Source organism: Salvelinus fontinalis, chromosome 16 (genome assembly GCF_029448725.1).
Source record: "Salvelinus fontinalis isolate EN_2023a chromosome 16, ASM2944872v1, whole genome shotgun sequence".
In the NCBI taxonomy this organism is placed as follows: domain Eukaryota; kingdom Metazoa; phylum Chordata; class Actinopteri; order Salmoniformes; family Salmonidae; genus Salvelinus; species Salvelinus fontinalis.
The window spans coordinates 23,148,110-23,157,578 of record NC_074680.1 but is presented as its reverse complement, the minus strand read 5'-3'; positions in this window follow the sequence as shown (position 1 = coordinate 23,157,578).

The window sequence follows — 9,469 nt, the reverse complement described above, 5'->3', positions numbered from 1 at the left end:
ATGTTAGCACTTAGTCTGTATAGCTTCACATTCGTCAGCTTGTTGTTTTGTTAGTTTGTATAAGTATTTGTTTCGTCTTCATTTTATTAAAGAAGATGTATCATTATCAAGCTGCGCCTTGGTCCACTCTTTCATCTCAAGATGATCGTGACAATCAGCTAGTGAGTAGTCAGCTAATATTAATATTTCAAGTTCAGCCAACTTCAATTTATTTGCTAGCTAACAAGGTAAAACAGTTGAATAGTTATGAACACACCCTTCTGTCTCCAACTGTTCGAACAACATGCAAGTCTGTCCACTTTGTTGAAATCAAGTGGCCTACCTTATTTCTCAGAATGTGTTTAATGCTTAGTGCACATTTATAAAAACAGACTAGACAGTTAGTATAACAGTCTTTGGCTGAAATGCTGCTAGCGGTACCTGGAACAACAATGCCGCACACAACAAACTGAGTATTCATTTTCCAGAATCAATGTTCATTGATACAGGTGTTTTAGTAGTATCTCCTTTGTGTGCAATTTGAGTAGTTGAGATAAAAAAAGGCTATTGTTAGAAACTTCTCCTCTATTACAGTAAATTAATGTCTCAATATTTTTCAGTGTCTTTTTGACCAATTTTGTGTAGGACCAAACGTCAAATGCAAATAGCGAGTTGAAACCGCCTGTCAGAGAGGAAGAAGTGATCTCTTATCATTTGGACCTAAACTTGTCGCCCGCCTTCCCGCCTTTAGGACAACGATTGCCATTGTTATGGCGGTGACATAAGTATCTCATCATTATATACAGATAAAACTTTATTTTGATTTTTTATACAGGCATTTTGAATATTTCGCAAAAACATACATTTGAATTAATCAAATGAATACGATATATCGCACAACCCTACTCTGAAGCTGGAATGAACCCAGTGATTAAATGGTAGAGGTTGGCTGCAGTTCAATCTGAGTTCTAATGTGGGCCGCTGATGTAGACGAACACCTGGGAATAAGACTGCAGAATGAATGGGTCTGGGATACACTGCTATAGGCTGTGTCCCAAATGGTACCCTATTCCCTATATAGTCCACTGCTTTTGGCAGTGAGGCTCATAGGGCTCTGGTCAAAACTAGTGCACTATATTGGGAATAGGGAGCCATTTGGGTTACATACCTCCAGTCAGGCCTGCCTGCCTGCTGCATGACAAATGAATGAATGAGGAGATCTTGATGCATTTATTATATTGGTAATTATTAGTCATACAGTATTATGTGAATGTGAGGTGTAAATGTAGCACCTTGTAATAAGTATTTGGGGATTCCAGTTAGCCTTGGATGTCATGGGTTTAATGGGTGAAGCCGTTTCATGCAGTCAAATGACCTAGTGGCCTCATGGGTGGAATGTTATTCATATCATTCATGATTTCCAAATTAATAAACAAAGAAAATGTTCAAATGTGTTTCTATGTCAAACGGTTTTGATATATTATAAGTCCTCTGTGATGTATATAAAGTGTAATATCGGGATACAAACTCCAAATTGAATACATTTCAATTCTATATCTGACATGACACAGGTGTCTTTTTTAAGCCCACACCATGTCTATGAGGTGTATACGTTTGTTTCAAAGTAGATTTGTTTAAGACCAAGTGCTGAGGAGTATTTTCTCCGCACTGTTGACACGTATTTTCTCTGTTCATACAGGAGTAATAAATTAATAAAGGCAGAGTGCACTAATTTGGTGGGATTATATATATACTATATATAGTATATATATATATATATATCTTTTTTGATTTGTCAGGGGGTGCTTTGACAACTTGTATAATCTGCTCAAATGGAACACATCCCACATGGAGGCTCATTACTGTTTTCTACCGCCTTCCACCCGACACCGAGCCGCGCTCACTGAAGTCCCTGCGCCATGTCCGCATTCCGTGGCGTGGTGCAACCAACCCTATTACATGCCAAGAGAATATGTATGTTTCCTTCCTGATCGATGAGGCAATCCATAACCAGAAAGGACATACCATTAACTTTTACAGCTCTCCCTTTCATATTTACTGTTTATCATTCAGGTCATGTGTGTTATATGCTGGAATAGCATGCCGTCACCATTTCACTGGAAGTAACATTTTCTTGTGTGAATAACATGTTGTGATGGTTATAGTGTTTTACATGATAACGTGCTGAATGCACAACACATTGGTCGCAAAACAACTTAAACCAGTGTATGGAATCCATATTGCACATTCAGGAAATGTAGGAGTTTCCATCTAGGAGGGAAATGACCACCTCTGTGCCAAAATAATACAATATTAGATTTACTGTAAGTGTGTATTCATTAAGATATTTGAGTTTGTGTGTGGTTGTGTTTGTGCGTGTGTGCATGTGTGTGTATGCATGTATGCGTGGTTGTTTGTGTTTGTGTGTGTGTGTGTGTGGTTGTATGGTTGTGTGTGTGTGTATACATGCATGCGTGGTTGTGTGTATGTGGTTGTGTGTGTGGGTGTGTGTGCGTGCGTGCATGGTTGTGTGTATGTGTCTGTGTGTGTGGTTGTGTGTATGTGGTTGTGTGTGTGTGTGTGTGGTTGTGTGTGTGTATGCATGCGTGCGTGGTTGTGTGGTTGTGTGTGGGTGGTTGTGTGCATGTTTGTGGTTGTGTGTGTGTGTGTGTATATGCATGCGTGCATGGTTGTGTGTGTGTGTGTGTGTATGCATGGTTGTATGGTTGTGTGTGTCGTTGTGTGTGTGGTTGTGTATGGTTGTGTGGTTGTGGGGTTGTGTGTGTGTGATTGTGTGTGGTTGTGGTGTAGTGTGGTTTTGTGTGTGTGTGTGGTTGTGGTTGTTTGGTTGTGTGTGTGTGTGGTTGTGTGTGTGTGTGGTTGTGTGTGTGTGGTTGTGTATGTGTGTGTGTGTGTGGTTGTCTGTGTGTGTGGTTGTGTGTGCTTGTGGTGTGTGTGTGCGTGTGTGGTTGTGTGTGTGTGTGCATGCGTGTGTGGTTGTGTGTGCGTGTGTGGCTGTATGTGTGTGTGTGTGTGTGTGTGTGTGTGCATGTGCGTGCATGGTTGTGTGTATGTGTGTGTGTGTGTGTATGCATGCGTGCGTGGTTGTGTTTGTGTGTGTGTGTGTGGTTGTGTGTGTGGTTGTGTGTATGCATGGTTGTATGGTTGTGTGTGTGTGGTTGTGTGTGTGTGTGTGTGTGTGTGTGTGTGTGTGTGTGTATGTGTGTGTGTGTGTGTGTGTGTGTGTGTGTGTGTGTGTGTGTGTGTGTGTGTGTGTGTGCATGGTTGTATGGTTGTGTGTGTGTGTGTGTATACATGCATGTGTGGTTGTGTGTATGTGGTTGTGTGATTGTGTGTATGCATGGTTGTATGGTTGTGTGTGTGTGTGTGTGTGTGAGTGTGTGTATGTGGTTGTGTGATTGTGTGGTTGTGTGTGTGTGTGTGTGTGTGTGTGTGTGTGTGTGTGTGTGTATGTGGTTGTGTGATTGTGTGGTTGTTGTGTGTGTGGTTGTGTGTGTGCGTGTGGTTGTGTGTTTGTGTGTGTGGTTGTGTGGTTGTTGTGTGGTTGTGTGAATGTGTGTGTGTGGCTGTGTGTGTGTGTGTGGTTGTGTGTGAGTGTGGTTGTGTGTGTGTGGTTGTGTGGGTGTATGGTTGTGGGGTTGTGTGTGTGTGTGATTGTGTGGTGGTTGTGTGGTTGTGTGTGTGGTTGTTGTGTGGTTGTGTGTGTGGCTGTGTGGTTGTGTGGTTGTATATGTGTGTGCTTGTGTATGGTTGTGGGGTTGTGTATGTGGTTGTGTGGTTGTGTGTGTGTGGTTGTGGTGTGGTAGTGTGGTTTTGTGTGTGTGTGTGTGTGTGTGTGTGGGGCTGTATGTGTGTGGTTGTGTGGTAGTGTGGTTGTGTGTGTGTGTGTGTGTGTGTGTGTGTGGTTGTGTGTGTGTGTGTGTGTGGTTGTGTGTGTGTGTGTGTGTGTGTGTGTGTGTGTGTGTGTGGTTGTGTGTGTGTGTGTGTGTGTGTGTGTGTGTGTGTGTGTGTGTGGTTGTGTGTGTGTGGTTGTGTGTGTGTCCTACTGTTACAGTAAGTCACTTTGCTTTTTTGGAACTTTAATATCTACAGAGTAAATCCATGTTTGTCCCTGCTTTGTAAATTTTGTTCCTGAAGTTTTTTCAAATAAAAACTCTGTCAAGCTCCCACCACAGTATATTCCTGTAATTACTGTACATTTTACAAATTCAGTGGCAATTTAATGAATTGGAAAACAGTCCTCTCTCTCAGTGGAGAGCTTGGCGTCGCCCACGAAGCTCCATGGTACTGTTGTCATGTGAAGTTTTTTTGTGTCAGTTTTGGTTGAGCACATTTTTCCGCAGCTCACACACACGCACGTCATTATGCCATGCATCAGTCACTGTGTCTGACATACATTGTGTTTAATTAGTTGTACAAAATGTTGGAATAGATACCTGTCAGCTCTGCTGTGTGGGCTAACATGTCAATTAGCTCTTTAGTCTGTCACTTAAAGTGATGAATTGATTCTAAAAACGTATTATAATTATGGAAAGTTGGAGGGAAGGTGGGGGGGTGGGGCTCCCTCCCGCACATAGTGACTTGTACAAATAATACAGCATTAATGTTTAAACAGGCTTAACAAGTGGATGAATACATACTACCCTACAGTATGGTGGGCAGAGAGTTCTCACCATGTATCTTGGTGTGTGTCCCAAATGACACTCTATTCCTTATTTAGTGCATTCATTTTAACCTGGACCCATATGGCACTGGTCAACATTAGTGCACTATATAGAGAATAGGATACCATTTGGGATGCAGACTTGATCTCTGAGAGGATCCCTAATGCTTTAGGATCATTATGATCACTGTTGAACATTGAGACATATCTGCCCTAATGACACTTGTTTTTTATACTTGTTTTCTACAGAAGGGTGGAAAACCAAAAAGCAGTGAACAATCTGGCTCATAATAAAGTAGCCCTATGTCTCTTGCTCTCATAACAGCCCAATTAAAAGACGCGAGCCCTAGTCCTCTTTAGGTGTTTCACAAAATCTTTATTTCACCATGAGCACGCAAGGCCAACACTCCGACTCACAGAGATCAGCCAAGCCGAGGCCATCAGCTGTGTTTTATTCAAAGTGCATGGCAAGACAGAGACCGCCCGGGCCCAAACCACACCAATAAGACAGTGTTCAGGCTTGTTAAGGCTTTAGAATGCTGATGCAAAACACAACAGCAATGTAATAAACACAGATGGAGGAGAAGGAGGAGGAGGATGAGGAGGGGTGGGGTGCGGGGGGGGGGGGGGGGGGGGGGGGGTTCAGGGAGAGAATTGTGCTCTCTTTCTGTAGGATAACAGCAGCATAGATACACACGCTGAGGCGTGGCTTAATGTGACCACGCCCCCGAGTAGGGTACAGCCGTAGGGTCATTTCATTACTTCCATGGAATTAGTTTAACTTTGGCGTCACTTTTTCGCCGTTTCAATAAACGTTTTCAGCAGCCTCACGTGTCGTTATTAACATAATTGGCTGTCACAAAAACAAATTATTTGCGTGATACTTATTCTGCTATTGTAATGTTTTACCCGACCTGCTAACACTGACAGTAAAGCTAGTAAAGCTGTTGCAATATTCTTTGTTGCAATATCATTTTTCGCCGCTTAGCTGACGTTAGCTGGCTGGCTAGCGAGAGAAGTTAATCTCAATCTAATTCGCTACTCTTAGATATGTCGTGTAACTACAGTACCAGTCAAACGTTTGGACACACGTACTTATTCCAGGGTTTTTCTTTATTTTTACTATTTTCTACATTGTAGAATAATAGTGAAGACATCAACACTATGAAATAACACATATGGAATCATGTAGTAACCAAAAAAGTGTTAAACAAACATATTTTATATTTTAGTTTCTTCAAAGTAGCCACCCTTTGCCTTGATGACAGCTTTGCAAATTCTTGGCATTGTCTCAACCAGCTTCATGAGGTAGTCACCTGGAATGCATTTTAATTAACAGGTGTGAATTGTTAAAAGTTAATTTGTGGAATTTCTTCCCTTCTTAATGCGTTTGACCCAATCAGTTGTGTTGTGACAAGTTAGGGTTGGTATACAGAAGACAGCCCTATTTGGTAAAAGACCAAGTCCATAATATTGCAAGAACAGCTCCATTAAGCAAAGAGAAACATCCTTTGGTATCTCCAAAGGATGGATTCTAGGCCCTCTCTTCTCTCTATACACCTTTCCTTGAAGCTAAAGCTCCGTCATATCCTCACGTGGTCTCTCCTACCATTGCTATGCGGATGACACTCAAATACTTTTTCCTTCCCTCCTTCTGACACCCAGGTGTTGACACGCATCTCTGCGTATCAGCTTGGATGTAGGCCTACCACCTCAAGCTCAACCTCTACAAGACAGAGCTGATCCTCCTCCTGGGGAAAGCCTGCCCACACCAAGACCTCTCCATCATAAAGGACATCAACTACCCGAGCCACAGCATGTTCACCCCAATAACATCCAGAAGGCGAGGTCAGTACAGTTGTGTCAAAGCTGGGACTAAGAGACTGAAAAACAGCTTCTATCTCAAGGCCATCGGACTGTTAAATAGCCATCACTAGCCGGCTACCACCCAGTTACTCAACCCTCCACCTTAGAGGCTGCTGCCCTATATACATAGACATGAAATGACTGGTCACTTTAATAATAGAACACTAGTCACTAATAATGTTTATATACTGTTTTTCAAATTTTATATGAATATACTGTATTCTAGTCAATGCCAATCAGACGTTGCTCGTCCTAATATTTATATATTTCTTAATTCCATTCTTTTACTTTTAGATTTGTGTGTATTGTTAGATACTACTGCACTGTTGGAGCTAGGAACACAAGCATTTCGCTACACGCGCAATAACATCTGCTAAACATTTGATTTGATTTACTTACTATGACTGTGATATGTGGTTGTCCCACCTAGCTATCTTAAGATGAATGCACTAACTGTAACTCGCTGTGGATAAGAGCGTCTGCTAAATGACTAAAATGTAATATAAACACGTTTTTAGGAATGAGTTAAATAGTTTGTTGATTAATACGACATGGAAGCATGTTAAAAATGACCAACCAAGTACATGCGAAATGTTTATTGAGTGATAAAAAAAAGCCTACAGCCATGGTCGGGTTTTGAGTGAAGTAGGCAATTTAACCTGGGAGTAACGGGAGTACCCAAGGCTGTACCCTACTGGGGGGCCTGGTCACGTTGAGCAATGTCTCGCTGTGTGTCTCTATTAGTGTTTATTCCACTTTAATCATTTCTATGATAGCTCACTTCCTCCTCCCCATCCATCTATCTCCCTATCTATCTGTCACTACGTGTCCTCTTTCCCTCCCTCTGACTCTCTCCCCATGTTCAGCTCTATAGCTCTATCACCCCCCCCCCCTCCCTTTCTCTCCCTCTGTGCTCTAATATCATTTGATGAGATTAGGAGATTTGTCCCTCACTGCCTGACTTCCATAGCAGCCACCTCGGCCCCTTAATGAGTTCGCCTTTGAGGAACGCACGCACACACACACACACGATCTGACACTTAACCACTAACATTAAATATTAAGTAACCTTTGACCTAAAACTCTGACTTATTGTGGATGGTCGTAAATGAAACCTCCCCCCATACACGACAGCTGAGTGACAACAGGGTCCCTGGCTTCGTGATTGACAGCATCTCTAATTGTATGCACTCACTCATGACAATTTGATTAAAATATTACGCTGAAGTCTCGCCCCCTGTTTGTTCCTTTCCTCCAAACCTAATTTTGATTTAAAAAATAGAGATTACCTCCACAAGCATGACTGAGGACGCTATTAACTTCTACTTCATCTTCCTTACTGATGTGATTTTAACATATGTATGGCTTTGGTTTCGCTCCCTTTGTTTTCAGCACTCTCTCCAACCCTCTCTCTCGTTCTCCATCCCTCTCTCTCCATCCTTCTTTCTCTCTGTCTCTAAGAGATCTTGACTAATACAGTTTATGGAAGGAGAAGAGACATCTGTTAGCTGGGGTTTGATGCACTGTCATAGAGGGGGAATTGAATCAGGACGGGAAGTCGACGTCAGAGAAAACGGGAGAATCTAGAATATGGAATCTGTGAGATAATCTCCAGACACAAGATAATTCCAACATAATCTGATCCTTCTGGATCATTCTGGACCATTATAGATCCCATATGATCCAATGGGATGTTGAGAATAGTCAACAATGAATTGACAATGAGAATACTCATTCTAGCTTGTTGGGAATTCTAATACAGATGAGTTACCTATGAGTTACATGATTGAATACATATGGAAGTAATTAAGGAATAATCTAGAGCTTTGTCCTGGATGACCAAATACTGAAAATCCAATGTCTATCTAATCCGAGTGGTATCCTGTCTTGTATGCTCACACCATTACAATAGAGGGTAAACATTCCAGGACAGCTCATTTATCACGGCAACAGTATTTCCCTGGTATCCGTACAAGCTAAACATGACTGATATAGTGAGTCCATACCAGAGAGCCCTTAACCCTTATTTCATACAGACGTATCCGAGCTCAGACAGTGTCAGTTCACTTTTAAACACCAGCATTCCCTCACTCCTCCTAGGATTATAACATTAGCCGAGTAGCAGGGCCAATGAAATATCAACCTCTGTCTCTTTGAGTAGCTACAGTGAACTCTGTAAAATAGAGGTTGTCCATCATTGTTTTAGGTCATCAATTCAATTAGTTGATTCTCCTTTAAGATGACTATAAATCTGTGGTGATTGAACCTACTTTTCTTCTCAATAGAACACCTCTCTCCAGCACCCCCGAGCTTCCCCTCCTAGCCTTCCCGCTGCAAGCTAAATAAATCCATTGTAATATGATAGCTGAGAGCAGGGGTAGCTTGGGGGTGCTGATACCATGTATCATTCACCTGATTTGAATTGTAGCTCTCTTTTTTGAACCTCTGCCAATTCATTTTGTACATTAAAAATTGGTCAGGGTTGATAAGATTCCATTTTCACGGTTGGCAATGCAGAACTGGCGAAAGAATACAATTACAGACCCCAGGGTAAACTCTCCGAATGTCAACTTGATGTAAATGATCAGAAGCCGCTGCACAAAAGAACAGGCTTCAACTTCAACAACCCCCCCCCCCCCCCATCCACCATGCCTATCCCTCTTCTTCCTGTCTCTTATACTTTCTATTTCGCTCCTTCTCTCTCCCTCTCTCCACTCTGAACCCTTTCACCCTGGCACTCATAGCTCTGCAGTGTTGTTATAACTGCCAGAGATGTAGAGTTCAGTCTGGGCTGAAAGGAGGTTATGAAGGGTTCAGTCTGGGCTGAAAGGAGGTTATGAAGGGTTCAGTCTGGGCTGAAAGGAGGTTGTGAAGGGTTCAGTCTGGGCTGAAAGGAGGTTATGAAGGGTTCAGTCTGGGCTGAAAGGAAAGGAGGTTATG